The sequence below is a fragment of the Salmo salar genome, chromosome 23 (assembly GCF_965601325.2).
Source record: "Salmo salar chromosome 23, fSalSal1, whole genome shotgun sequence".
Classification (NCBI taxonomy): Eukaryota; Metazoa; Chordata; class Actinopteri; order Salmoniformes; family Salmonidae; genus Salmo; species Salmo salar.
Window position 1 is genome coordinate 34,582,055 of NC_138313.1, and position 23,790 is coordinate 34,605,844.

At 43.4% G+C, this 23,790-nt stretch overlaps 1 protein-coding gene across 2 annotated transcripts in view; it reads right to left on the bottom strand.

Annotated features, from left to right (window-relative positions):
* Positions 1 to 23,790, bottom strand: part of LOC106584456 (secreted frizzled-related protein 5) — a 38,965-nt gene that overhangs the window by 13,560 nt on the left and 1,615 nt on the right. The gene's annotated exons all lie outside the window — the stretch shown is intronic.

Genomic DNA, 23,790 nt, shown 5'->3' on the forward strand with positions numbered 1-23,790 from the left:
CATAAGCAATTGATTCAGTCAGATAATAGATAAGACTGCATTACACGTGATGCCGCCAGAAATTGACGACCATATCAGATTTATGTTGTAGCGGCTAGCTAAGCATGACTTACTTGGCTCGGCAGCCCACTTTCACACATAACTTCTCCCCTGGTGCGATCTCCACGTCTCTCTTTTCTGCTCATACGGCAGGCTTGTGAACAATGTTCTGATGAGCCTCGGCATTCTCTACAACCACATCTCCATTGATCTCACTCCTCTCCTTCACAACACTATTGAGCATTGCAGTAGGACCAGTAGACCGTATCAATTCATAAACCATGAGCCATGGAATGGGTACATCGAAAATCTCTTCCCAACTACTTAGCAATTTATATGGCACAGCTGTCAGTTTTTGGTCCTTAAATGAAATTGGTATATGTTTTTATTTATCACACTTTTCTTTAGCCATTTATGTTCTTTAATACAGGGCCGACATACAAGTTCCATACTTTTTTCCCCTTCTACTTGCCTCTTCCATTTTTGTGGTAATGCTGTAATTAATTGGTTGTAATTTTGGGTAGAGCAGACATTTCCATATGTCTGTGTTAGCTGCATGTGTGAGATCACTCCACCAGTCCTATTTATAATATAATTCACTGAAATTATACCTTTTTTAAACATTTCTTCGAAAAATACAGTTTTTTTTAATCAATTACTATATTTGAATTTAACCACAATATTTGTTGTATTATTTGTTCTGTCTTTTCAGGTGGATTAAACTGAAATTGCAACCAACTTTCTAAGGCTTGTTTAAAAAATAAAGATATTTTGGAGATTATTTCCTTTTCAAACAACCGAAAGTGGGCAGGTGTAATCTGAATAAAGGGAAAAAGGCCCTTCTTGAACATAGGATGAGACATTCGTACCAATTTACTAGAAAACCAGTTTGGATTTAAGTATAACTTTGGTATGACTGATGCCTTTAGTGAGAGGTCTAATGCTTTAATATTTAATCATTTCTGCCCTCCAAATTCATATTCGTTATATAAATATGCCCTTTAAATTTTATCTGGCTTGCAGTTCCAAATAAAATTGAATATTTTTTGTTCATATAATTTAAAAGGCAGGTCACTAGGTGTAGGCAAAACCATAAGCAAATAGGTAAACTGTGATATGATTAAAGAGTTAATCAGGATGATTTTTCCACAAATAGACAGGTATTTTCCTTTCCATGGTAGCAAGATCTTATCTACTTTTGCTAACTTTCTATAAAAATGATTTGGTCTCTTTGTTGCCTCTCTGATTTAATGCCCTCCTTGCCTGGTCCGTGAGATTTGGTGGGCAGGTCTCTCTTGGCAGGTTTGTTGTGGTGCCATATTCTTTCAATTTTTAATAATGGATTTAATGGTGCTCCGTGGGATGTTCAATGTTTCTGATAAATATTTTTAACCCAACCCTGACCTGTACTTCTCCACAACCTTGTCCCTAACCTGTTTGGAGGGCTCCTTGGTCTTCATGGTGCCGCTTGCTTGGTGGTGCCCCTTGCTTGGTGGTGTTGCAGACTCTGGGGTCTTTCAGAACAGGTGTATATATACTGAGATCATGTGACAGATCATGTGACACTTACAGTAGATTGCACACAGGTGGAATTTATTTAACTAATTATGTGACTTCTGAGGGTAATTGGTTGCACCAGATCTTATTTAGGAGCTTCATAGCAAAGGGAGTGAATACATATGCACATACTGCTTTTCCATTAGAATTTTTTTATAATTCTTGAAACAAGTAATTTTTTCCATTTCACTTCACCAATTTGGACTATTTTGTGTATGTTCATTACATGAAATCCAAATAAAAATCCTTTTAAATTACAGGTTGTAATGCAACAAAATTGGAAAAACGCCGAGGGGGATGTATACTTTTGCAAGGCACTGTATCTGTCAGATAGCAATATGACATGGCTATTATTACTATCTAACAGCAGTTATTAGTATGGAAATGTTTTGTAGCTTTTGTTTTGTCCCATTTCAACAAAAGTAAATGAACTTGGCTAGCTTTCCCCAGTTGATGCGCCGTTACGAGAGAGAGAGAGAGAGAGAGAGAGGAGAGAGAGAGAGAGAGAGAGACTTTTGACTTTTTGTCTTTCTTTACTGAAACATTCTCATTTCATTCAAAACTCACCACCCAACCTCCCCCTTAAAAATAAAACCAAAAATACATCCTGTAATGCATACATGTACCATACTCGCCTTTCCAGCAACCACATGATACAAGCCAACATCACAATACTCAAGACAATACCAACTTCTACAACCGTATATCCAAGACATCTTCCCCAGCTATACAGACAGCCCCCCCAACACACCATATCTCCTGAAACATCTCCACACTTTTTATCATTTTATAGAACTCAAACTCAACCCTAAGGCGCGCAGAGACCATCCCATTAAACAATAATAAAGGGTCTGTTATCCCCCCACCTTTGACCCTGTTCCTCCTTGTTAGCCAAATAGCTAACTTTGCCTGAGCAAACAGAAAATTCAACAAAACACATTTTTTCCTTCTCCTTACTTGAATACCTGTATCCCATTATGAACACCCCAACAGTAAAGACCACCCCCAACCTCTCACACAGACATTCCAACAGAGACATTAATGGCATTAATCTGGTGCACACAGAAAACACATGAATCACAGTTTCTTTCATTTTACAGAAAGGACACTCCTGCCCGACTCCCGGTTCAACCCGTGCCAACCAGCTGTTAGTGGCCAGGGCTCCATGAAGAACACTCCACTGGAGGTCCCCTGACCTCTTTGGTACTGGGGGTTTGTAGAGCCCCCTCCATCTAAAACCCACCATACTCTCCACCCCACATACCCCCTGCCACTGATGTGCCTTCACTCCTGTTAGGCTCCTAATGTTCCTCACCTTAACACAGAGGTTGTAGAGGGCTTTACCTCCCACCCCTTCAAACTCCCCCAGGCTCGGAGTGTTAAAATCTAACAAGTCCTCCAGACCCCCTTGCCAGTCTCCAGTCTCTGCCGTCACCTGCAGTGGCGGAAACATTGGTGGCCCCTCTCCCTTTGGCTGCTCAAACATCCCCCTTACCGGCTCAGACAGTGCCTCCTGGACCTCCTCCAGGAATCTCTCCAGCAGCCTAAGAGACGTTATTCCTGTTTGCTGTGCCAAGACTTACGGGCTTTTCCACCCCTCCTCTCCCAGGAGTCTCAAGTCACCCAGCCTTTTTACACCCCCTGCAGGGTGGCCGACTGGACCGATCTCAAAGGGATGGCTGGGTTGTGGAAGATAGGCTCCTCCCACACCCACAGCCCAGGCTCCACACCCCCTTCTCGTGTGTGCCTTAGCAGCTGCCAGGCCCTCAGCACCGCAGAGTAAAAATCTGTGAGACCTGCTGTACTCAGCCTCTCCAGCTTCATGAGGAACAGCTGCCGGTCCAACCCTAAATCTCCAGCTCTCCTCAGCAGCGCGCATGCTGGTTCCCTCCAGCCAACATCAGTATGGTACAGCAGTCTCTGCACCGCCTTTAGCCGGAAAGCAGCCATCCTGCTCTCCAGTTCCACCAGGCCCTGTCCTCCTTCGTGGACGGTCATATACAACACTGCCGCCCTCAGCCAGTGATGGCCCAACCAGAAGAAGTCCACCAGCTTGCGTTGCAGGTCTGCGAGCAGACCGGCAGGGGGGTTGAGGACAGCCAGTTTATGCCACAGGGAAGATGCCACCAGGTTGTTAATTATCAGCACCCTCCCTCTATATGACACTTGGGACAGGAGCCACCTCCACCTGGCCAGTCTTGACACCACTGCCTGTGACAGCCCCTCCCAGTTCTTCCTGACCCACCTCTCCGAGCCCAGGTACACCCCAACACTTTAAGCCCTTCACAACCCCACTGCAAACCCCCTGGAAGCAGAGGAGGAGCCCTATCCCCCCATGCCCCACATAACAGAGCTTTGCTCTTGCCCCAGTTTACCTTAGCTGATGAAGCTCCCTCGTACACCTTCAGACTGGTCTCCAGTGCCTGCATATCCTGACCATCCCTGACCATCACAGAAACATCATCTGCATATGCTGACACTGCTATGCCTGTCACCACACCCATACCTGTCCAGCACACTCCCTGCAGTCTCCTGCGTAGCAGGCCTAAAAAAGGCTCAATGGCTAATGTGTATAACTGCCCAGATAGAGGGCATCCTTGTCTAATGCCCCGTCTCACCCAGACTGGCCTACTGAGCCCCCCTCCCACCTTAACCATACATGACGCCCCAGCATACAACAGCTTCACACAGGTCAAAAAACTCTTCCCAAACCCAAACACAGACATCACATTAAACAGATACCCATGGTCCACTCTATCAAAAGCCTTCTCTTGATCTAAAGAGACCAGTCCAAAGTTCACATTAGAACCTCTCGACAAGTCCAACATGTCCCTAATTAAGAACAAGTTGTCCGTGATTGAGCGTCCCGGTACACAATATGTTTGGTCCTTATGTACTATCGAGTCCAAGTGGGACTTCAGTCTGTTAGAGAGGACCTTGGCAAATATCTTGTAGTCCGCACAGAGCAATGCCACAGGCCTCCAGTTCGTAAGTTCACACAAGTCCCCTTTTTTGGGCAGTAGAGTCAGAGCCGCCCGACGGCAGCTCATCGGCAACTCTCCTACCCCGACGCATTCACGCAACACGCAAAAGAAGTCCTGTCCAATTATTCCCCAGAATTTTTTATAAAACTCCACTGGGAGTCCATCGACCCCCGGTGCACGACCGGGGGACATCTGGGTTACGGCCTCTGCCAGTTCATGGGACAACAGAGGAACGTCCACATCGTCCCTCTGTGCCAGAGAGAGTTTAGGGAGTCCTGTGAACAAGACCTGAGCACACAAAGGATCACACACTTCTGCCCTATACAATTCAGTATAAAACTCCACAGTCCGCTCCCGCATCTCACCCACCACAGAGGTCACCCGCCCATCAGACAGCCGTAGACAATGCATACCCTTGGCTTCACTGCTCTGTCTTTCCAAACCAAAGAAGAAGGAGCTGGGAGCATCCATCTCCTTGAGCATGGAGAATCTAGCTCTTACAAGTGCTCCCTTTGCTTTAACCTGGAAAAAACTGCCCAGGTCCCTACGTAATTCAGCTAAATTAGCCTGGAGGCCTACATTGCCTTGCCCCACCATCTCTACCTCCATCTCACTAATACACCGCTCTAGTTCCCCCAATACTCTCCTAGCCTCTGAGGATGAGAGAGCTGTGTATTGTTGACAGAAAAGCCGAATTTGGACTTTCCCCACATCCCACCATTGGCTCAGAGACTCATACTCCTCTATTTGCTGCCTCCACCTTTCCCAGAAGGTCTGGAAACCTGCACAAAAAGTGGCATCTTGTAAGAGCTTTACATTGAATTTCCAATAGGATGCCTGCCGGGGCCCTGGTGAAATAGACAGCCGAGCCATGGTTATGTGATGATCGGAAAACCCCACCGGGAGAATGGTAGCGCCCAACAGCCTATTGCTCCGATTCCTAGACATATAAAACCGATCAAGTCGGGCTGCACTCACCCTAGCCCCAAAAACCTTCACCCATGTGTACTGTCTTGTGTTCGGATGTTTAGTTCTCCAAACATCCACTAAGTCGAACTGATTAATAATGTCCCTTAACACTCCCACTGACACTGAATGAGGCTCTTCCCCATTTCTGTCTTTTGTAAAATCCATTGTGCAGTTCCAGTCCCCTCCAACCACCAGTGTCTCCTCAGGCGCTACCTGTGAGAGTTCCTGTCTAAGACTCCCAAATAGAACCCCTTTTTCTCTCCCTGTGTTAGGCGCATACACATTTATAAAGACAAAACCCATGTTGTTAATTTCTGCTTTAACAACAAGGAGCCTACCCCTACACACCTCCTTTGAGGAGCAAATTTTTACAGACAGACCCGGTGCAAAAAGGACTGCCACTCCTGCACTAAGATTTGTCCCATGGCTCAACACACTTGCCCCTTTCCACCAGAGCCCCCAATCGACTTCATTCAACACATCACTATGTGTCTCCTGCAGAAACAACACCTGTACTTTTTTTTGTTTTACATATTCACCCAACACACTCCTCTTTCCCGCATCTCTGGCGCCATTTATATTGAGCGAGCCTACCCGTAGAGTCTCCATAAGAAGTGGGAGAAAAGCCAGCAGAGAAAAAAGACCAATAGCAAAGCTCAAAAACCCCAGTGTCAGAAAGAAAATATACATCTAAACAGTGTCCGAAGGTAAACCCTTACGCACTGTTGTGACCCACTTCCTCAACCTAAACTGTTTCCTGGGTGAGAGGACACCATGCCCCTCATTTTTCACAGCATGTTGTACTGATCGTACAAACTTTCTTGAATCAGGGAAAAAAGCCTCAAGATTAACTTTTTTCCCCTTTGTCTCATTCAGGAACCTTGTCAGTTCTCTCAACGTGTACTTAGACCCCTCTGCTTGACTGGCTGTCAGCTCCGGGCCTATTGAAGAGGAGTCTGAAAAAAAGATCTCCTCATCCTCTTCCTCAGACTCACTTTCCTCCTCATCTCTATCTCCCACCCTGACCACCTGCTCTTCCTCTCTGGTCATGGCATCCCCCACAGCAACAGGCAAAATTTCCATTGTACCTTTAACCACACCCTTTTTCCTTTTCCGCTTGGCACCCTCCTCCTCCCCCCCTAGTCTCTTACACTTCCCCACTATACTCTCCTCATCCACTAGCATAACCTGACTAGACCTAGCATCCTCTACACCACCCTCCATAGCATGACTAGGCCCAGCATCATTTACACCATCCTCCATATCATAGCTAAGCCCAGCCTCAGCTACCCCACCATCTCTAGCCTGACTAGGCTTAGCCTCCACTACCCCACCATCTCTAGCCTGACTAGACCCAGCCTCCGCTACACCACCATCTCTAGCCTGACTAGACCCAGCCTCCACTACACCACCATCTCTAGTCTGACTAGACCCAGCCTCCTCTACCCCACCATCCCTAGTCTGACTAGACCCAGCCTCCTCTACCCCACCATCTCTTGCCTTACTAGACCCAGCCTCAGCTACCCCACCATCCCTGGTATGACTAGGCCCAGCCTCTGTTGTCTGCATCTCATTTCCCCCTGCACTTTGACCTCGATTTCCCCCACCGGCGCTTGTACCCTCACTTTGTCTACGGCCTTTATGTGGGCACGCAAAGCTCTTATGCCCCAAATCCCCACACTCAAAACACCGTAGACTGTCTGTGCTGGCAAACCCTGCATAGAGCCCCTCCCCATGCCTCACTTTAAAATGCACATTTAGCTGTTGCTCATTGTTGTTCAGAAACATAAACACTTGCCTCCGGAACGAAACAACGTGCTTAACAGCAGCTGCCTGAAAACCTGCCGACAGTACACGAAACCCGCTAGCAAACTTACCAAAACGACTCAGCTCTTTCCTGATTTGATCGTCCGTAATAAACGGAGGTAAATTTGCAACAACTACTCTTGTCGAAGGGGTAGAAAGAGGTAAAACTGGCACCAACACATCCCTTACAAATATTCCGCTAGCAATTAGCCTACCAACCAAATTTTCTCTTTTCATGAACACCACCACCGCTTTGTTCATTCTAGAAGCAGAATGTAAAAATTCAGCTCCTACCTGTTCGCCGACCGCGAGCAGAACCTCCTCCACCTTAACTCCATTCTCAGGAACACACCTGAATCCATGCCGTATCGACAGCGTCTCCTCCGCGCTAGGCTGAGAAGCCATCGCGCATACCACACCTTGCAAACCCCAGAAACCTTACTCTGTCCTCTTCCACCCTAACTCTGAAAAAAACAGTGGATACCGCTAAAACAAATATTGCATTAACCGTACACCATAGAAAATAAAATGTAAGAAAAAGATCAAGAAAAGAGTCTAGAAAGTTAGTTAGGACAGAGTCCTCCGCACCAAACACTCAAACTCCAAAAAACTCCCAGCATGCACACACACAGAGAGACAGAGACAGACACAGAGAGACAGAGACACAGAGAGACAGAGAGAGAGAGAGAAAGAGCTGGCCAAAAGTTGGCTAACGTTGGCTATTCTTTTTGCCTCAATCACACTGGACCTGAATCAAACAATGAAACCATCAGCCAAATTATTTGAATATTGGTATTCTGACGTTTATGCAGTGCAATGTGAGTTTTTATTAGTCAGTATGGCAATGTAATGTTATTGATCTGTCAGTTTTCCTAGCTTATTCCCTACTTTCACGGTAACACAGTAATAAACAGCTCTAACGCTACAGGCTTCACTGTCATGGTGCACAGCAGAGGTCTGCACAGGACCGATTTCTTCATCCCGCTCCTGTCTGCACCCGCTGGCTTTCTGTCTGACTCCCACCTTCTACCGCAAGAACTGGTCCAAAACCCAACCGCAATGTTATTTTAGACGTACAGTACCAGTCAAAAGTTTGGACACACCTACTCATTCAAGGGTTTTTCTTCATTTTTTATATTTTCTACATTGTAGAATAATAGTGAAGATATCAAAACTATGAAATAACACATACGGAATCATGTAGTAACCAAAAAAGTGTTAAACAAATCAAAATTGATTGTATTTTTGAGATTCTTCAAAGTAGCCACCCTTTGCCTTGATGACAGCTTTGCACACTCTTGGCATTCTCTCAACCAGCTTCACCTGGAATGCTTTCCAACAGTCTTGAAGGAGTTCCCACATATGCTGAGCACTTGTTGGCTGCTTTTCCTTCACTCTGCACTCCAACTCATCTCAAACCATCTCAATTGGGTTGAGTTTGGGTGATTGGGGAGGCCAGGTCATCTGATGCAGCACTCCATCACTCTCCTTGTTGGTCAAATAGCCCTTACACCGCCTGTAGGTGTGTTGGGTCATTGACCTGTTGAAAAACAAATGATAGTCCCATTAAGGGCAACGCAGATGGGATGGCGTATTGCTGCAGAATGCTGTGGTAGCCATGCTGGTTAAGTGTGCCTTGAATTCTAAATAAATCACAGACAGTGTCACCACCAAAGCACCCCCACACCATCACACCTCCTCCATGCTTCATGCTGGGAACCACACATGCGGAGATCATCTGTTCACCTACTCTGCGTCTCACAAAGACACCGTGGTTGGAACCAAAAATCTCAAATGTTTGCTTCAAATTTGGACTCATCAGACCAAAGGACGGATTTCCACTGCTCGAATGTCCATTGCTCATGTTTCTTGGCCCAAGCAAGTCTCTTCTTCTTATTGGTGTCCTTTAGTAGTGGTTTATTTGCAGCAATTTGACCATGAAGGCCTGATTCACCCTGTCTCCTCTGAACAGTTGATGTTGAGATGTGTCTTGAATTCTGCATTTATTTGGGATGCCATTTCTGAGGCTGGTAACTCTGAACTGGCACGTGACACAGCTCACTTGCCAGGCATGGTCCCACCAATTTTGCACCCTATAGGCAATATCAAATAAGAAAAAATGACTTAAGAAATAGTTTAAATTACCAGAGATCTGTATTCTTGGGCTATGTCAGGCAATATGCTAGATGTAGTTTGAAGAGAGTGTAGTATGAGAGACTCACACTTTCTCTTTAGCTATTTTTATATACCTTTTAGGAGTGGGAATATTTTCAGACAGAGAAATATGGGTGATCAATAGTTAGGCCTATTTCGAGGCAATGTAGTAAAGTTTTTAGAAAGTAAATTTCCTTGGAAAGATAACTGCCTTTTCTTAGGACAATCAGATGGTGACAGGGGTCTCAGCAGGGTCAGGCAGCCAGGGAAGACCAGTCTGTGACGGAGCTGAGGGGAATTATTGCAGATACAACACTTTATTCTCTCTGTGCAGCAAACACTGGACAATCCCAATGCTATTTATGGCAGTCGGACCAACCTCCAAAGTTTATTTCCAAACTGTATCAAGGGCATTTCCAAACTGTAGAGGCTTTTCCCAATGACAAACAAACACATTTTGAGAAAGGCCTGGTAGAAGCTATTGATGAATGGATACATATATATTTGAATGCCCAGTCAGGTTCATGTCTTCTCAGACATAAATGACTGAAGTTTAAGACCATCCATAGAAAGGGAAAGGAAAGGGAAAGAACCTACTGTCACAAAAAGAGCCGTGTTGAATAGACCAAACTGCAGCGGGAATATGGATGCTCATGTTTTAATTCAAAAAAGGAGTAACGCATCCACTGGAAAACAATATACACGACAGGAACAGTTTTGCAGGCACACAACACGCAGTGCAAAAACAACTACCCACGAAAACCAAACAAACACACACCTACTTATGGGACTCCCAATCAGAGGCAACTAGAAACACCTGCCTCCAATTGAGAGTCCAGCACCCAAAACTACACATAGAAAAACAAACCTAGAACCTATACCAAACTAATACACCCCACTACACCACACACAAAACCCCATAATACAAAACAAATATACCTCTGCCACGTCCTGACCAAATATAATAGAAATAATACCTAAATATTGGTCAGGACGTGACACCTACTATATGCCAATGAAACTGAATTACATGCACTCAGAAATGTAATTCCTGTGCTGGAGGTATAAAACACAAAAGGGGAAATACAGTGCCTTCGGAAACTATTCAGACACCTTGAAGTTTTCCACATGTTGTTATGTTACAGCCTCATCAATCTACACACAATACCCTCGAAAACAGGTTTTTAGACATGTTTGCAAATTTAAAACAGAATCTTATCTTCTTTAGATAAGTATTCAGACCCTTTTCTATGAGACTCGAAATTGAGCTCAGGTGCATCCTGTTTCCATTGATCATCCTTGAGATGTTTCTACAACTCGATTGGAGTCCACCTGTGGTAAATTCAATTGATTGGGCATTATTTAGAAAGGCACACACCTGTCTACATAAGGTCCCACTGTTGACAGTGCACATCAGAGCAAAAACCAAGCCATGAGGTAGAATGAATTGGCCGTAGAGCTCCGAGATAGGATTGTGTCAAGGCACAGATCTGGCACTGATTTCTGCATCATTGAAGGTCCCCAAGAACACAGTGGCCTCTATCATTCTTAAATGGAAGAAGTTTGTAACCACCAAGACTCTTCCTAGAGCTGGCCACCCAGACAAACTAAGCAAACGGGGGAGAAGGGCCATGGTCAGGGAGGTGACGAAGAACCCGATGGTCACTCTGACTGAGCTCCAGAATTCTTCTGCGAAGATGGGAGAACCTTCCAGGAGGACAACCATCTTTGCAGCACTCCACCAATCAGGCGTTTATGGTAGAGAGGCCAGACGGAAGCAACTCCTCAGTAAAGGGACATGACAGTCCACTTGGAGTTTGCCAAAATGCACTTAAAGGACTTTCAGACCATGAGAAACCAGATTCTCTGTGCTGATGAAACCAAGATTGAACTCTTTGGCCTGAATGTGTATTGAGTCTGGAAAAATCCTAGCTCTATATGGTGAAGAATGGTGGTGGCAATATCATGACTTCAAGCCGATCGGTACATCTCTGGAGAGACCTGAAAATAGCTGTGCAGTGACGCTCCCCATCAGTCAATGAAATGTATTTATAAAGCATTTTTTACCCAGCCTAAAACCCCAAACATTAAGCATTGCTGATGTAGAAGCACAGTGGCTAGGAAAACCTCCCTAGAAAGGCAGGAACCTAGGAAGAAACCTAGAGAGGAACCAGGCTCTGAGGGGTGTTCAGTCCTCTTCTGGATGTGCTGGGTGGAGATCATAAGAGTGCATGCCCATTAAGACCAGATTGCTTCAAGATGTTCAAACGTTCGTAGATGACCAGCAGGGTCAAATAATAACCACAGTGGCTGTAGAGGGCGCAACAGGTCAGTACCTCAGGAGTAAATGTCAGTTGGCTTTTCATAGCCAAGCATTCAGAGGTCGAGACAGCAAGTGCGTTAGAGAGAGAGTCGAAAGCAGAGGTTGAGATGAGGCGGGGGGTCGGGGGACACTGTGGCCTTGTCCAGCAATAGCCCCTGACAGGGCCAACCAGGCAGGATATAAGCCCACTCACTTTGCTAAAAAAAAGCCCCCACACCACTAGAGGGATATCAAAAGATCACCAACTTACTACCTTGAGACAAGGCAGAGTATAGCCCACTAAGATCTCCTCCACCACACAAGCCGAGGGGGCGCAAGACTGGACAGGAAGATCACGTCAGTGACTCAACCCACTCAAGTGACGCACCCCTCCTAGGGAAGGCATGGAAAAGCACCCATAAGCCAGTATCTCAGTCCCCATAATCAAGTCAGAGGCAGAGAGTCCAAGTGGAGCGAAGGGAGCCGGCCAGGCAGAGACAGCAAGGGCGGTTCGTCGCTCCAGTGCCTTGCCGTTCACCTTCGCACCCCTGGGCCAGACTACACTCAATCGTTGGACCTGCTGAAGAGATGAGTCTTCAGTAAAGACTTAAAGGTCTAGACCGAGTCTGCGTCTCTCACATGGATGAGCAAACCATTCCATAAAAATGTTGCTCTATAGGAAAAAGCCCTGCCTCCAGCTGTTTGATTCGAAATTCTAAGGACAATAAGGAGGCCTGCATTTTGTGACCGTAGCGTACATGTAGGTATGTAAGGCAGGACCAAATCGGAGAGATAGGTAGGAGCAAGCCCGTGTAATGCTTTGTAGGTTAGCAGTAAAACTTTGAAATCAGCCCTAGCATTAAACAGGAAGTCCAGAGGCTAACACTGGAGTAATATGATCACATTTGTGGGTTCTAGTCAAGATTCTAGCAGCCGTGTTTTGCACTAACTGAAGTTTATTTAGTGCTTTATCCGGGTAGCAGGAAAGTAGAGCATTGCAGTAGTCTAATCTAGAAGTGACAAATGCATGGATTAACTATTTTGCATCATTTTTGGACAAAAAGTTTCTGATTTTTGCATTGATACAAAGATGGAAAAAAACGGTTCATTAAATATTCTTGATAAGTTCGTCAAAACTGCAGAGAAGAATGGGAGAAACTCCCCAAATCAAATCAAATCAAAGTTTATTTGTCACATGCTTCGAATACAACAGGTGTAGACCTTACAGTGAAATGCTTACTTACAGGCTCTAACCAATAGTGCAAAAACGGTATTAGGTGAACAATAGGTAGGTAAAGAAATAAAACAACAGTAAAAAGGTGTGCCAAGCTTGTACCGTCATACCCAAGACGACTCGAGGCTGTAATGGCTGCCAAAGGTGCTTCAACAAAGTACTGAGTAAAGGGTCTGAATACTTATGATATGATATTTCAGTTTTGTATTTTTTTATAAATTTGCTAAAAATTTAAAAAAACTGTTTTTACTTTGTCATTATGGGGTATTGTGTGTAGATTGATGAGGGGAAAAAACAATTTCATCAATTTTAGAATAAAGCTGTAATGTAACAAAATGTGGAAAACGTCAAGGGGTCTGAATGTTTTCAGAATGTCCAGTATTTGCATATGTAATGGCAAAGTATCTGTTCTTCTATATCAGCATGTCTACAGATTATCCCTTTTCCCTGTTGCTTGGAAATGTTGATACTGGAGATTGTTATCTGTTGAAACTGTGTAAGCAAGCATTTATAGCAGCTAAGAAATGCAATGTCAAGATATGTATCACTAGATTTTATTTATTACAAGATTAAGGGTATACTGGGCAACTTTCATAAGGTCTGGATACCTTATATGAATGACTAAAGGAGTCTATATTGAAAACATGCCCACGTCAGGGGAGATACATATTTAGGCAATCCCTAGCTGCTGGGCTGCTCATTGCTGGCCCTGTGGATCTGCCGTCCTGTGGGTTGTCACTCTGGCCTTGGCCTAACACACCTAAAACCAATAAATTAATGTTTCGCAAAGATCCTAAAGCTGAGTGGGGTGTGCTTGGTTGGGGCGCTGTAGGGTGGTGGACCCCTAGGGACAGGACGGGGCAACCCAGCTATATTGTGTGTAAAAAGAGCTCTACAGTACTATTAGGTCAATGAGATTAATTATATGAGGATTTGCTGTTTCTGTGTGTTATTGTATATATATTTATTTTGGTGTGGTTTTTTTTGTTTCCAAATGTGGGAACTGGGAAGGAAATTGTGTTGGGAGAGAGTTGAGTTATTGACTAGACTGCTGGGGGTCGGGCGTGCAGGCGGCTCGGGCTGGCTGGTCAGTCAGGCTGACATTTGATATAGAGGATTAAAGACAATCAAAAGTTTTTGTATTTTTTCAAGAGTTGTTCATTTGTTAGGCTATTGGTTAAACGTGCAACACACTATTTATTATTGAATTACCTTTGACCAAGTTCAGTCTTATTAATCACTTAAACATATTTAATAATGATCTCTTACCTAACTTGATGACTGTGGGCATTGTTGCTTACTTTTTGTTCTAAATAGAGATGGCATATTGAATTGTGTAAAAATGCAGGAAATGAGCTTTAGATGGCCAACAAAAATTCTGGGGTAGGATCTGCCAGGTTATGTCCCTCCCCCCCAATTCTAAAACCAAAGTGGCACCTGTGGTTGTCATATTCAAAAGGTTTAAAATATGACTGGAACATTATCTCCTCAACATCTTTTATTTCAACAGTTTTATTATCAATAAATATGAATAGATACTTGGACATAAAACAGGCAGATTAAAATGGCTAAAACAATGATAAAAAGTTCAACGAATAGGAGTCTAAAAATGTGCAAACACTTCTTACTTCATCCTTGCATTCTTACAAACATATGCCTCTCACACCTTTATCCACCAGCATTTAATCAGCAGGCCAAATTGATGGGACACCATTAGCCTAACCATTGCCTGTCCAAACGCAAGAGCCGGGACAATACAAGTATCACAATATATTTTCCATGGTAAAATTAAAACACAAAGCAGACCAGACTCTTTGGTCCTTTTAAAACCTACTGTATGTCAAATATTGTGTGATATAGCTTGTAAAATAAATGTGACTCTGCATGACAAAATACTACTAAACACACATTAAACAATTTTACAATGAAGTATAGACTGAATGGGATGAAATTATTAGATATATTTAAATTATTGTTAGAGTTGGTAACAGGAATAATGGCTGTTTGAGAGGTGAAAATCTCATCCTCACTCCCCCTTCTTGTGACCTGCCCCCACCCTGTTCCTGCTTCCCCTTTCTTGCGACCTGTCTCCCCCTCTTTGTGACCTGCCTCTCCATGCCTGTGACCTGCTTTCAAGATGTTACTCTACATCACGTGTCAAACTCATTTCACGAAGGGTCGAGTGTCTGCGTGTTTTCATTCCTCCCTTGTACTTGATTGATGAATTAAAGTAATCAGTTTGTGACGAACTCCCCACACCTCGTTGTCTAGGGCTTAATTGAAAGGAAAAAACAAAAACGTGCTGACATTAGGCCCTCCATGGAATGAGTTAGACACCCCTGCTCTACACGAACACTCCACTGACATGTTGGTTGTCCACATCATGCTGTATCTGCAAACTCTATGCCCCAACATTTGCCTCTACTGCCATTAATTCCAATTAGACTGGTTTTGGATTTCGCCCTGACCAAGATGGCTGCCATTTTAACCCCATTATGGAACTTAGAGGGTTTATGACACACCCTTCTAGTAATAAAAGGATCTCTATGTCCTTATCAATGAAACGTCACAATACGGTATAGACCGTTCGATTTGAATGCTGGGGGGCAAGGAGAAACCCCAGCTCCACTTAAACCATTGACAAGTATATGCCATTTTCAAGGGATTGTTAAATAAATTGTATAACAATTTGGTTTTAATATCATCACCTCTTGAAGAGCATAGTCAGAAATGCACATTTCTGATTATTCCACAGTTAGCTCTATCATCAGTTAGACAGCAAGTAATTGCATTCTTTTCATAATCAGTAAACATGAATTGATTATGTAATTTCAGATATGTGTGGGTAGCCTATCCATTTGGCATCTAGCCTCTCTGGGCTAGGCGGGACGAATTCGTCCCACCTACGTAACAGCCACTTGAAGCCTGTGGCGCAATTTTCAAAACCTTAAAAATCCTATTACTTCAATTTCTCAAACATATGACTATTTTACAGCTATTTAAAGACAAGACTCTCGTTAATCTAACCACACTGTCCGATTTCAAAAAGGCTTTTTTACAACGAAAGCAAAACATTAGATTATGTCAACAGAGTACCAAGCCAGAAATAATCAGACACCCATTTTTCAAGCTAGCATATGTCACAAAACCCCAGAAGACAGCTAAATGCAACACTAACCTTCGATGATCTTCATCAGATGACAACCCTAGGACATTATGTTATACAATACATGCATGTTTTGTTCAATCAAGTTCATATTTATATCAAAAACCAGCTTTTTACATTAGCATGTGACGTTTAGAACTAGCATACCCCCGCAAACTTCCGGGGAATTCGCTAACATTTTACTAAATTACTCACGATAAACGTTCACAAAAAGCATAACAATTATTTTAAGAATTATAGATACAGACCTCCTCTATGCACTCGATATGTCCGATTTTAAAATAGCTTTTTGGTGAAAGCACATTTTGCAATATTCTAAGTACATAGCCCAGGCATCACGGGCTAGCTATTTAGACACCCGGCAAGTTTAGCACTCACCATAATCATATTTACTATTATAAAAGTTTGATTACCTTTTGTTGTCTTCGTCAGAATGCACTCCCAGGACTGCTACTTCAATAACAAATGTTGGTTTGGTCCAAAATAATCCATCGTTATATCCGAATAGCGGCGTTTTGTTCGTGCGTTCCAGACACTATCCGAAATGGTAAAGAAGGGTCGCGCGCAATTCGTGACAAAAAAATTTCTAAATATTCCATTACCGTACTTCGAAGCATGTCAACCGCTGTTTAAAATTAATTTTTATGCCATTTTTCTCGTAGAAAAGCGATAATATTCCGACCGGGAATCTTCTTTTCGGCAAACAGAGGAAAAAATCACAAAGACGGGGGCGGTCAGGTCACGCGCCTAAGCCCAGAGTCCCTTGATCGGCCACTTGAGAAAGGCGATAATGTGTTTCAGCCTGGGGCTGGGATGACGACATTCAGGTTTTTCCCGGGCTCTGAGCGCCTATGGACGACGTAGGAAGTGTCACGTTAGAGCAGAGATCCTTAGTAAACGATAGAGATGGCAAAGAAGTTCCAGAAATGGTCAGACAGGCCACTTCCTGTAAAGGAATCTCTCAGGTTTTGACCTGCCATTTGAGTTCTGTTATACTCACAGACACCATTCAAACAGTTTTAGAAACTTTAGGGTGTTTTCTATCCATATGTAATAAGTATATGCATATTCTAGTTACTGGGTAGGAGTGGTAACCAGATTAAATCGGGTATGTTTTTTATCCAGCCGTGTCAATACTGCCCCCTAGCCCTAACAGGCTAGCTAGGCTTTTGGAAAGAGCTTGACATTGGCAACGCCTCCTCCTGGTAAAGTTGTCAGTCGGAATTCTTTCAACACCATTATAGATGGCAAGCAAATCAAACAATATTTGGATATTGCCATCTATACTGAGCAAAAATATAAACGCAAAATGCAACAATTTCAAAGATTTTACTGAGTTACAGTTCATAGAAGGAAATCAGTCAATTTAAAGAAATTAATTAGGACCTAATGGATTTCACATGGATGGGCAGGGGCACAGCCATGGGGGGCCTGGGAGGGCATAGGCCCACCCACTTGAGAGCCAGGTCCACCCACTGGGGAGCCAGGTCAATCAGAGTTTTTCCCCGAAAAATTGCTTTATTATAGACAGAAATACTTCTCAGCCCTCCCCATCACCGCAGGTGAAGAAGCCGAAAGTGGAGGTCCTGGGCTGGCGTGGTTACACGTGGTCTGCGGTTGTACTGCCAAATTCTCTAAAACAATGGAGGTGACTTATGGTAAAGAAATGAAACTTCAATTCTTTGGCAACAGCTCTGTTGGATATTCCTGCAGTCAGAAAGTAAATTGCACGCTCCCTCAAAACTTGACATCTGTGTCGTTGTGTTGTGTGACAAAACTGCACATTTTAGATTGGCCTTTTATTGTTCCCAGTACAAGGTGCACCAGTGTAATGATATGATATGTGATATGCCACACCTGTCAGGTGGATGGATTATCTTGGCAAATGAGAAATACTCACTAACAAGGACGTAAACAAATTTGTGCATAACATTTTGGAGAAATACGATTTGAGTGTATAGACAATTTCTGTGATCTTTTATTTCAGCTCATGAAAAATGGGACCAACACTTGTTTTGCACTTATTTTTGTTCAGCATAGTTTATCCCCTGAAAGTTAGCTTGTTAACTAGCCATATTGACGTAATCACCAATCTAGCCAATTTGACTTGGTCCATCAATCAATGTAGCCTGTCATGTCTGTCAGCAGCAATTGTGATTAAACACTCTTAAAAACAATGATGAAAATGGGATAATGTTAGCTAACTTTACTAGGTAGGCCTACTTAGGTTGGAGAAAAAAGTACATTAGGTCTACCTACCAACCACTATGTTCAGCCAACTGTACAAAGCTTCTACCGGTATCTTACAAAGTAAACATTATCAGCTAACAATACATTGACAAATGCGCCCTTCTGCTGCTTGACAGGCAGAGCCCACAAAGGACGGGAAATGAACCACTCATACTTGTCAGGTATAGTTCACTATTATATCACACAAATATCCAATTAATGGTGGACAATATTGAGAGATATGAGGCTACCTTCACGTACCTGAAATTACATACTGATCACATATCAAAAATATATTATTTTTTTCTTCACAAAAGTAGTGCACTGGGCATTTACTAGTCATGTATTAGCAGACCGATATAGCACAGGCAAAAACAATCTCACCACCTCCAAACATCTGAAATAGAGCTAAACGTGCACGATTGTTTAGCATGGAATAATCTGAAATGTGTAGTTTGACAATGCTCTTCAAGAGTTGATGCTACAACCAAATAGTTAACATATATTTATATTAACAATCCCTTGAAAACAGCACGCAGATGTCACCGCTTCTAATCGGAACAATAAGGTCCAGAGCGTTCTGGACCTTATTGTGGCATTTTATTGATAACAACCTATTAAGAAATTTACAGCATGGTGATGTCACCATGGAAGGCCAAAATGCCATCCCACCAAAACAGGCAGACATATCTGGTATTTTCAAACAGCTCTAATGCTAAAGTGGCATAATCATCATTTTCACAATTTCACCGTATTTGTCCAACCTCAGTGTGAAAATGTATATAAAACACAGGAACATTTAGTTTTACTAGGGGCCGCAAGTACCCTGGTGGGTAGGACCGTTGGGCCAGTAACCTAAAGGTTGCTGGAGCGAATCCCCTAGCTGAGCAACGGTACAGGACAGAAGGCAGGCTCAGGCAGAGTTCAGTAATCCAGAGGTGGAGCATAGGTACAGGACGACAGGCAGAGTGGTCAGGCAGGCAAGGGTCAACAACCAGGAGGACGAGAAAAAGAGACGCTGGTAAAAGACATGCGCTGACAGGGCAACCACTGGTAAGCTTGACAAACAAGACAAAATGGCACAGACAGACAGAAAACACAGGTATAAATACCCAGAGGATAAGTGGGGAAGATGGGCGACACCTGGAGGGGGGTGGAGACAAGCACAAGGACAGGTGAAACAGATCAGGGCGTGACACCTATTCCCTATATAGTGTGCTACTTTTGAGCAGGGCCCATAGGTCTCGGTTCAAAAGTAGTGCACTATAGGCCTATAGGAAATTGGGTGCCATTTGGGATGTAACCATGCGTTTCAAGGAGATCACTGCTCCAGAGTTCAGAGATATTTTTTTCAGATTCACCAAGAGCACAATGTGAAATTGCCGTTTAGAAATTCTTACTCATTCATTTTATTTGGTGTTTTGTAACCATGAAGTTAAAGAAGGTATTTTATAAATATATTTTATAACTTTTTGGTCGAGTACATTGCAGAGAAAAAGGAAATGGACATTTGGAACAGGACAAGTGTCCTCGTGTTAAGTGTCATAGCTTACTATTATTGAACACACTGGCATGGAAAATTAAGACTTGTCTTTCTTTATCATGTTCCAGTGTTATGAAAATGATCTATAGTGACATCTGTTTTAGAATATTCTTAGTAAAATATGATATAAGGGTACATATGTTCCAAGAGGCGGCTGCGACAAATACAAGAATATTAACATCTCTATTTTTTATGTAGAAGCCATTACATTTATTTCCACAGGTGCTGCCCAGAATATATTTTTATGGTCGTTTGGCAGCCATGCTCGTCTGTCTGATGGTTAATTCATTAAGTTCTGACAGTCTGGGAACTCTAAAATCATAAATTCGTAAATCAAAAACCCTAGTGGAGAGGAGGAAAATTGAGAAAGTATGACCATTAGTTATGTAAAGACTGGACCTCTTGGTTGACTTTGGTAAATGTTGAGATGAGTTTATGGGACGTCTCCATACCTCTCCACAGTAGAGGGCAGTATTTACATTATATTTGTCCAAGAACATATTGTCTGAGAGTGCAAATAAGGCTGTCTGCATCATATCAGATACACATCTCTGACTGAGTCAGTGTTGCTATAAATGGATACTCCGATGACCATGTTTAGAGAGAAAAAAATACCACAAATGTTTTAAATGTATTAATCTATTGTAGAGATCAAAGTAAAACGGGTCACTCTAATCAGATGCTGTTTGACATAAACTTCCCCTTTCTCTGTATAAATTACACCATACACAACACAGCTATAACAAGAGCCATTACAGTAAACCTAACGAGATGATTCAGTGAGGAGGCTGCAGGCTCCATCAGGTCATCTCCTGGTAACCTCTGGGAGTCTCGGTCTAGATTAGGACCAGAAGTGAATTGAGGAGCTCTGGGCATAGTAGGTCTGTTCAGGGGTGTGCAACACTTGGATATAACAGTCGGCTATATATGTATTGTGTAGAACTATGATCATCTGTCAAGTAGAATTTAAGGTAGATTTCATTTCTAGCTGCAACATTGTGAATGTTTCATTGAATACACTCCCAGTGGACTGGTGGTGAGGCTCCCGGGGCAGATTGGCACTGGCCCATCTGATGCTGCAGTTGGCTGGAGGATGAGGGCCCAGAGGAGAGGAGTACCCTTCCATGGCTATTATTGGCAAAGAGACATTACAGTAACATGTTTTCTATAATAAAGGTAGTAGGAACATCTTGAAATAGTTAATACATTTGAAATATAATAGCCAATAAAAAATGTATAAATATAATATGTGTTAGCTGTATTTAAATAAGCAAAAACCACACCTTCGTTTGACCTCGGCTACTTAATTGATTTGATTTAATACAATTTACAATACAATGTATCTCCACTAAGTGGCCATGTAATAACAAGAGATATTCTTGCATGCAGTGCTCAGTAGTATTATCCAATGTAGCCTTCAGCAAAGTGGTCTATTAATTAGATAATCTCTAATTCATTATGCATGATGACATAATACTAAGTTGTTCCCAGGGACAGACAGGAACACTGAGCCAGATTCTGAATTTTGAATTCTGCAGAGCCAGATTCTCAATGTGTCTCACTGCCTGTCTTCCATCACTGTAAAGTCCATGGAGAATAAGAGCACCTCCTCCCAGCTGCCCACTGCTCTGAGGCTAGGAAACACTGTTACCCCCGATAAATTTCAATAAGCATTTCTCTACGGCTGGCCATGCTTTCCACCTGGCTACCCCTACCCCGGTCAACTGCCCGGGCACCCTCCACAGCAACCCGCCAAAGCCCCCACCATTTCTCCTTCACCCAAATCCAGATAGCTGATGTTTTGAAAGAGCTGCAAAATCTGGACCCATACAAATCAGCCAGGCTAGACAATCTGGGCCCTCTCTTTCTAAAATTATCTGCCGAAATTGTTGCAAACCCTATAACTAGCCTGTTCAACCTCTCTTTCGTATCGTCTGAGATTCCCAAAGATTGGAAAGCTGCCGCGGTCATCCCCCTCTTCAAAGGGGGTGACACTCTAGACCCAAACTGCTACAGACCTATATCTATCCTACCCTGTCTTTCTAAGGTCTTCGAAAGCCAAGTTAACAAACAGATTACCGACCATTTCGAATCCCACCGTACATTCTCCGCTATGCAATCTGGTTTCAGAGCTGGTCATGGGTGCACCTCAGCCACGCTCAAGGTCCTGAACGACATCATAACCGCCATCGATAAGAGACATTACTGTGCATCCGTATTCATCGACCTGGCTGAGGCTTTCGACTCTGTCAATCACCACATTCTTATTGGCAGACTCGACAGCCTTGGTTTCTCAAATCATTGCCTCGCCTGGTTTACCAACTACTTCTCTGATAGAGTTCAGTGTGCCAAATCGGAGGGCCTGTTGTCCGGACCTCTGGCAGTCTCTATGGGGGTGCCACAGGGTTCAATTCTCGGGCCGACTCTCTTCTCTGTATACATCAATGATGTCGCTCTTGCTGCTGGTGATTCTCTGATCCACCTCTACGCAGACGACACCATTCTGTATACTTCTGGCCCTTCATTGGACACTGTGTTGACTAACCTCCAGACGAGCTTCAATGCCATACAACTCTCCTTCCGTGGCCTCCAACTGCTCTTAAACGCAAGTAAAACTAAATGCATGCTATTCAATCGATCACTGCCCGCACCTGCTCGCCCGTCCAGCATCACTACTCTGGACGGTTCTGACTTAGAATACGTGGACAACTACAAATACCTGGGTATCTGGTTAGACTGTAAACTCTCCTTCCAGACTCACGTTAAGCATCTCCAATCCAAAATTAAATATAGAATCGGCTTCCTATATCGCAACAAAGCATCCTTCACTCATGCTGCCAAACATACCCTCGTAAAACTGACCATCCTACCGATCCTCGACTTCGGTGATGTCATCTATAAAATAGCCTCCAATACTCTACTCAACAAACTGGATGCAGTCTATCACAGTGCCATCCGTTTTGTCACCAAAGCCCCATACACTATCCACCATTGCGACCTGTACGCTCTCGTTGGTTGGCCCTCGCTTCATACTCGTCGCCAAACCCACTGGCTACAGGTTATCTACAAGTCTCTGCTAGGTAAAGCCCCGCCTTATCTCAGCTCACTGGTCACCATAGCAGCACCCACTCGTAGCACGCGCTCCAGCAGGTATATCTCACTGGTCACCCCCAAAGCCAATTCTTCCTTTGGTCGTCTTTCCTTCCAGTTCTCTGCTGCCAATCACTGAAACGAACTGCAAAAATCTCTGAAGCTGGAGACTCATATCTCCCTCACTAGCTTTAAGCACCAGCTGTCAGAGCAGCTCACAGATCACTGCACCTGTACATAGCCCATCTGTAAACAGCCCATCTATCTACCTACCTCATCCCCATACTGTATTTATTTATTTATCTTGCTCCTTTGCACCCCAGTATCTCTACTTGCACATTCATCTTCTGCACATCTACCATTCCAGTGTTTAATTGCTATATTGTAATTACTTCGCCACAGTGGCCTATTTATTGACTTAACTTACCTCATCTCACTGTAGATAGACTTTTTGTTTTCTTTTGTTCTACTGTATTATTGACTGTATGTTTTGTTTATTCCATGTGTAACTCTGTGTTGTTGTATGTGTGAAATTGCTATGCTTTATCTTGTCCAGGTCGCAGTTGCAAATGAGAACTTGTTCTCAACTAGCCTACCTGGTTAAATAAAGGTGAAATAAAATAAACTGTAATCAGAGAGAATGAATGCACTTATGCAACATTTATTTAGTGATAACATTGCATTGGACTACCTGTTCTTGTTTTTCCTTACGGATTT